Below are 7,940 nucleotides of genomic sequence, written 5' to 3'. Positions count from 1 at the left end.
ATTAGAGAAATTTAGAAATGTTAGTTAAAGTGTTCCTAAAGCTAAAGATGAGTATTATTTCATTGCATAAAGTAATATGTTTTTATCTAAATACAGTACCAACTACAAATTTTATGTTTTCATTTGAAATTCCAGGAAGCTCAGTGTTAAATCTGAAAGTTTGTTCTATTAAAAACACCTAATGGTACTTTATGTAAGTACTATTATATACTATTAAAGTAGACTACCAGTTATTAATTTTTCCTGGTATTTACTTGTTATTTATTGTATGTCATAATTTTATTATGCATTTATATGTCTTTGGTACCTCAAATGCATAAAAAAAGTAGAATACCCATTTTTTAAAATATTTTAAATAAACCAATGTTTTAACTCATTCAAAAATACAGGATTTTAATAACATAAACTTTATCGTGGAAAGAAATTTATTCTGTACTATCTAAAGCCTGTGAGGGGATACAAAAATTGTATGAAAAAAATAATACATTAAAATATTTAATGGTTTAACTTGTAAGTAATGAATGCATATAAAGTCTTAGTCCAATATGTACCAGGGGTGCCAAAAAATGTACACATTTTAAGAGATGTTATCTATGTATTACTTTTTGAAGTCGAATTGCGGTAGCAATATGTAGTATGACATTTGCTCAAAAGATGGCATTAATCAAATGAATGTTAGCGTCATTCATTGTATTACAATTTTAATACAGTTTTTTCCTTTCTTATAATGTGTATATGTTTTTATTGGCACCCTCTGTAATATATTTGTTTGTACAATCAGGCCTTCTAAAATACTATTGCAAAGAGCATGCAATTGTCACATTCATTTTTCTATAATTACTGGAAATATAAGTCCCATAGCAACTTAGCTCTATCTATTAACCCCTATTTATGTTTAAAGCACAATAAGATTATTATTATTTAAAAGAAATAAGAACTATATCTACTGTATGACAAGTGAGTTCATTATTTAAAAGCAAAAATAAATATTGAAAGCTTATTATTCTAATTAGTCATCTTGCATGCATGGAAACAAGCATTTATTAGTATTCAAAATAGAGAAGTAGGTCCACAATTATGTATCCAGAATCAGCCCAAAGGTGGTCTAATTCTGCATACACTGACTTTTATACTGTGAATATGTCGATGGTGGTTAGTGTTCCGTTTAAGGAAGAGAATAGAATGTGAATTTCATTTGGACACTGCAAGGTTTAATTATACTTTTAGAAATAAGAAGTATTATTTTTAAGTACTCGTATTCGGCAATCTCAGATTTTTGATGAATACGAGTACTTAAAAGTAATACTTCTCATTTATATATATGCCAAACTTTCAAATAATCTGAGATTATTTGATATTACATATTTAATATAAATATTATATTATTTATATATAATAATATGTATTATATATATATATATATAATATAAAATCCTAACAAGTTTTCTCATAATAATCTCACTTTGAGTTATGTCTGTCTCCTGTTATTTCATATTAGGTATAGAATAATATTAATAGTTGTAATTACAGTGGCAATAAAAAGTAGTAACTATTATTTCTTGTCCACTTCATACAGGCCAGATCTCTAATGATCAAAAAATGAAAAGTATGTATTATAACAGATAACTAAGGTAAAATGCAAAGAAATATATGAATTTCTGAATGTTGCAAAGCTAATTAGTGGTGCAATGGGAATTCATATTGGGTTTATAGAACACCAAATCATTTATTTTATACTATATCAAATAGGCATTGTGTGCTGGATATGTTCGATCTTATCATTAATCTTAAAACCTGAAGATATCTGTTAGAAATATTTGCCCTAAATTGAGAAAAGTATATAAAGTAACAAACTAATAATGATACCATTAAAAATAATATGTGGATAAAGCAAAACCCAGATAATTTTATCCAAATTAAGTGTGGGTCCTAAGGAATCTTAAATTTGCCATAATAGAATGCTTAATTAAACATTGAAGGAAAAAATCCCCCGAAAATTGCTAGCCCTTAGCTGAGCCATACAAGTAATATGAATTAAATTACTGAATTTGGCTGAGTATGACACAACAATTGTTGAAGAAAAAAATTACACAAGCATTTCAATAGACTCAAAAAATAAATTTGGTAGAAATTCATGTTAAAACTCCTAATAAATTAGGAAAAGAAGAGACTTCCTAAACTAGTCAAAAATTATCTATTAAAATTACTTAAGACAAACAGGATCCTAAATGGGAAATATTAGAAACACTTTTTTGTTTTAAAATCAGAGATAATAACAAGGATCCTTCCATTACTACTTTTTATTGAACATTGATTTGAGGTCCTAGCCAACACAACATCATAGGAAAAGATATTAAAGATTTAATAATTATAGAAAAAATGTTGTTTTACAAATGATGTGCGTTTCTATGTAAACATTTACATATAAAACCAAAATGTTAGACAAATTATCAGAAAATTATTAAACAAATTATTAGAAAATATACAACAATTTATAAAGGTAACTGGTTATAATTAATATGCAAAATCTATTGCTTTTCACTACACCAATGACAAACATGTGTAAAACGTAATTGAAAAGAAAAAAATTACAATAGTATTCAAGACCTCATAATCTATATTACTAAATATAGATAGGATTCTTTACAGGCAGAAACATAAAGCATTGTTAAATGAATTAAAGAAAACTAAAATAAATGGAGAGATTAAAAAGCTGAATTTCTCTAATCTTTTTTAATTAATATGTATATAGATTCACCAAAATTCCAATCATTATCTCAACTTGTATTTTATGAAATTTTTTAAGTCGATTTTAAAGTTTATGTAGGAGAGTTCAGGGCCAAGAAAAGCAATAATTCCGAAGAATTCCAACACCATCACCAATTTAAAAGTTTACATATTGTTTAAGACAACATTCCCTATGTATTAAACTACATTTCTTAAGCAGTACACAATAGGGCTTACTATTTAAAATTAAGAAATGTTATAAATTAAAAATTAAGCCTTTCGTTTTTCAAAACAATTTAGTTAATATCAGGAAAATGCAAATCAAGATAAGGAACAGATACCATTTGATATTCATTGGTCTGTCATTGCATCATACAGTTAAATGTTTGCATATCCTGTGATTTAGCAGTTACTAACCTACTGTTTTTCCCCGAAAATAAGACCTAGCCAGACAATCAGCTCTAATGCATCTTTTGGAGCAAAAATAAATATAAGACCCAATCTTATTTTACTATAATATAAGACCAGGTATAATATAATGTACTATAGCATAATATAATATATAATATGTAATATAAGACTGGGTCTTATATTAACTTTTGCTGATAGAGCAATAGAGCTGATTGTCCAGCTAGGTCTTATTTTCGGGGAAACATGGTAGCTATATAACTAACGTGTATTTTTTGCATCTGTACCTTGGGAGATATTTACCAGGACACTCACAAAGATGCTATAAATGATAGCATAGAAAAAAGGAAGTAACGATCCAAATACATTATGACAAGAGTGCATATATAAACTGGGATACTAATAAAATAAGTTAATGACCTGCAGTACTGTTTGCTAATGCATGAATCTCAAATACAAAATAAATAAAAATAATTCACCCCAAATTACACAATTAATGATGTTTTTCTTAGTTAAAAGATCTCAAATATATGTCTATTTACTTGCATTCACTTTTCATATATATGTGTGTATACATATACATATATATGTGTGTATGTGTGTATATATGTATATATACATATACATGTATGTGTGTATACGTATATATACATATACATGTATGTGTGTGTGTGTGTGTATATATATATATATATATATATATATATATATATATATATATATATATAACATATAAGACAAAATTATCTGAAAAGGAATATAAGAAAATAAATAAAAATTGAGGGACATGGTTAATTTGGGGGGAGGGAGGCAGGAGTGTACCATGGAGGAGGATCACATGGCTAGATGAAAATTACTGTCAAGGTCCTAGTTTCTAGAACGGGTGGTAGTTTCATGGAACATACTGCTTTATTATGAAGAAAGAAGGAAGGAAGGGCACAAGAGAGGAAGAATAAATAAGCAAGTAACTAAGTAAGTAAATCATTCATTCAAGTAAGTAAGGCTATGTGTGTGCCAATAATAAAAATATATCATATTCTTAAGATCATTATTACTCTAATTGTGTTTATTTGAAAGTGATGACAATGTATACACATTTGTGCAAGTATGTAAGCAACTTTCCTGAGTAGTTAGTATGCTTACAAAGAAATGTTAACAAGTTTGAGAACTTCCAAAGGAATAGGGGGCAGATTTGACTCATCATTTGAGTGAATATTTAATGAGAGTCTATACTATAAGCCAGGTATCATTCTTGGTAATGAAGATGGGGTTGTGAATAGTTTAAACACAGTCTTCACCTTCATGCAAAGGCTCCCTTGGTTTCCAAACCTTTTAAAATATATTACAGGCAATTTAGTTATTATTTTCATTTTCTAGTTGAGACTTGTGATATTCATGTTACCCACAGTGATGGGGTAAGGAAGTATACATCTTGTGAGCTTAGATGAATCCTCCAAATAACTTAGCACCATTTTAATTCTCTCCTCCCAAGTTTGAATAAATATTTTTTAGAATGTTATCTCTTTTTGTAATAAAAAAATTTAAATGTAATTCAATTTTCACCAAATTTGGTGGACTACATCTATGTTCTAGTGGAATTAGAACTTTGGGACATTTTACATCACATTATTCTTAATGAATAACTGATAAAATGCATATGTGGTCTTGTCCAATGGAATATTACTTCTTCTCACTTTTATGTGCTCTATAATTTATGGTAACCAAAAGCAAGATTGTACAGTTGACTCTCATTTATATTTTACACATATTGATTGCTGTTTATTTTTTTATATTTGTGTCAGACAGTTGAGAGAGACTGTTCTGTGTGTGTGGATAATGTAAGTGGATCAATAACAGTTTTTTTTTTTCTTTTTCTAGTACTATGTTGTCAAAAATAATCAGCATGTTGTATTCAGCACTATTGTAGGACTTGTGGATATCTAATAGAAATAGAATGTTATATTTTTTTTCTTTACACAAATTTCATAACTTGCACAATTTTCAGGTACTGATGAGGCATGAAGTTGTCTAGCACATATACAACTTCAGTAAAATGGCATGAAGTTGAAGGGTAAATGTAGTCATCACACTTCCTTGATGCTAATAATAAAAGAGTATCTTCCATAGGTCCCCTAAAGTAAAACAGCCCAAAATCCTTTCCACTTTTTTGCCACAAAACAGCTGTTTGATGACTGTTCAACTTAGTTTAGAACATTTCACAATTTTTCTTCAGGAAATTAACAGGAAACAGATGCTTCATTTTACTCTTCTCTAGGGTAAACTTTCATGAGGAAACCCTTCATGAGGAAATAACTGTTAAACTTTTAATACTCTCAAAAGTCTTGGCCTTTGATCTTGAGTCATGTCCTGGCACTTTTAAATTACATTAATTGAAAAAACTACTTTGACTTATTAACACAGGACTGTTGATGTGCTATGTGGTGAATAGTTACTTTTTTTCATTGATTCATAATTATTTTTAACAAGAACGTATTTTGGATGGCATACATTGAAGTTGTAAAAATTATGAAAAGGATATTTAACTATATCACAAAAGATGTATATATATATATAGACATAGATATAGATATCTCATGTATCATATGTAGCTACTGTTTAAGTATGTTTGAAAAGAAATATCCTTTCAGCTATTTACATTGTCTGAAGCTACCAGACTAATCAGCAAGAATGTTAAGTGACACTCATAGTATCCACAACTCTCTCAAGGTCTCTATTTTTTCCACATGGTTTATCTTGTGTTTATTTTCAATTTTATTCATATTCTCTTTTCTAAATGTAGACAACTTAAAGAATTGGGTCCAGAGATAAGAAGAGTCTTTGCCTATCTTACCTGTTTTCCAATGATAACTACTTGTATATACCATGTTTTAAAATTTCTCAATAAATATTTTGTTATGTAAATGAATAAGTAAGGTTGCCAGTGTGACAGGATAATGTATCAATGTAATATTATTTGTATTTTTCTTACTATTGTCCTCGGGCTTGTACCGATCTATCTATCTTATCTAGATAGATGATAGATAGATAGATAGATAGATAGATAGATAGATAGATAGATAGATAGACAGACAGACAGACAGATGATAGATACCATACATACATACATATTGTCAGGGTTTTCCACTCTGTTTCAAAAAGACTTTTAGAGAAAAGAAATGTTAAAGAATGAGAGTGCCATACAGAAAATAAAGCAGCGGAAAATGACAGCAGGAAATACCTTAGATAGAGTAGTCAAGGACCTCTTTGAGGAGGGAACTGAGACCTGCACGCCAAGAAAAATCCAGCCATGTGAAGATTGGAAGCAAGCAGATTTTTCAACCAAAAGACACATCAATAGACTTTCAAAGTTATGCTCTCTTTAACCTGTTTTTTTTTTTTTTTAAAGAGTTATGCTCTCTTTAACTTGTGGGGTTTTTTTTTGTTTTTTTCTTCTACCCAAGGTATGTTATGTAACTGCAAGGGAGTGAAAGTATCCTCCTAATAGAAATAAAGCAAAATATTTTATTCTGAAAAGAAAAAAGAAAAAAAAAAGCTTTTAAATTTTCAACTGAATCTGGTCTCCTCAGTATAATTATATATATATATATATATATATATATATATATATATATATATATATATATATATATATATATATATATACACATACACATATATATAGCGTTTTGTGTTGCGGAGGCTTTATTTTAATACAACAAAGTAACACTTCAATTAGGTATCTGTTTTAAGAATATACTGGCAGACTAAATAAGGCTGGTAATTAGTCTGGAAGAGGTACATTTGACCTGCTCACAAAGATTAAAAAGAGTTACTTGGAAGTTGGCAAAGACGGTAGATTTTGTGAGAGGACTGAGCATTGTGACCTGTACCCTGAGATGAGACCTCCAAGGGGATGGCAGTGGATTCCTAGAAAGTGAACATTAATAGTAGATGATCTCTGACAATTTTTAGCATAGAAGAACTAGAGCTACCTTCCTCAAATGACCGTACATGCTTGGAATAAATTCCATTGACTACCACTCTTGGGCTACAGACCAAAATCCTTTTATCTGTTTTCTAGGTATCTGACAAAGCACTGCACCTGCAGAATTCTTGTGTAAGATTAGGAAGCAGGAAGGACTACTCCGATTCCTCATGATACAGAAGCACTCCCCCACTCTCTTGGTGGGTGAAGCTGAGTCAACATTTATCAACTTTAGAATCAATACAATAATGTGAATGAAATGTAAGTGCTGTTCATCATATTCTCACTATTACACAAAAATCGGCCAGACATACTGGCATGAGAGCAAGATTAGGAAGGCCATATTGGAGCTGTCATCATATAGTAGAGATGATCTATATCATAACAGCTGAGTCATAGGCTTGATTGATCATCGGCATGCACATTCATCAGGAAGGATCACAAAGCCTGACTTAGAATCCATTAGTGTCTATTTTACTTCAAAAACTCATTACTTTTTTTTTCCTAGATGACAAATCTCAGATCAAATTCTTCCTATGATTAAGGTCCAATGTGAAATGAAAGAGTATTTACAAACAGACACATATAGTAAAATAAGGAAAGCATTCTGTATGATGATTAGGAAATGTCTGTTCTTAGAACAGAAATATTAAGCATCTAAATCTATATGTTGAAATTTCATATTTCTTCAGGAAATACAAAGACAAAACATTTAAGATAATATAAGTGAAAGTAGTGTAGGGAGAACATTTTGGAAAGTGTTTGGAAAATTTAAGGTCATTGCATGCCATGTTTCTAATCTAAATAGGTCACCTAAATA

The sequence above is a fragment of the Rhinolophus hipposideros genome (genome assembly GCF_964194185.1).
Source record: "Rhinolophus hipposideros genome assembly, chromosome: 13".
In the NCBI taxonomy this organism is placed as follows: Eukaryota; Metazoa; Chordata; class Mammalia; order Chiroptera; family Rhinolophidae; genus Rhinolophus; species Rhinolophus hipposideros.
Note: the sequence above shows the minus strand (reverse complement) of the source record.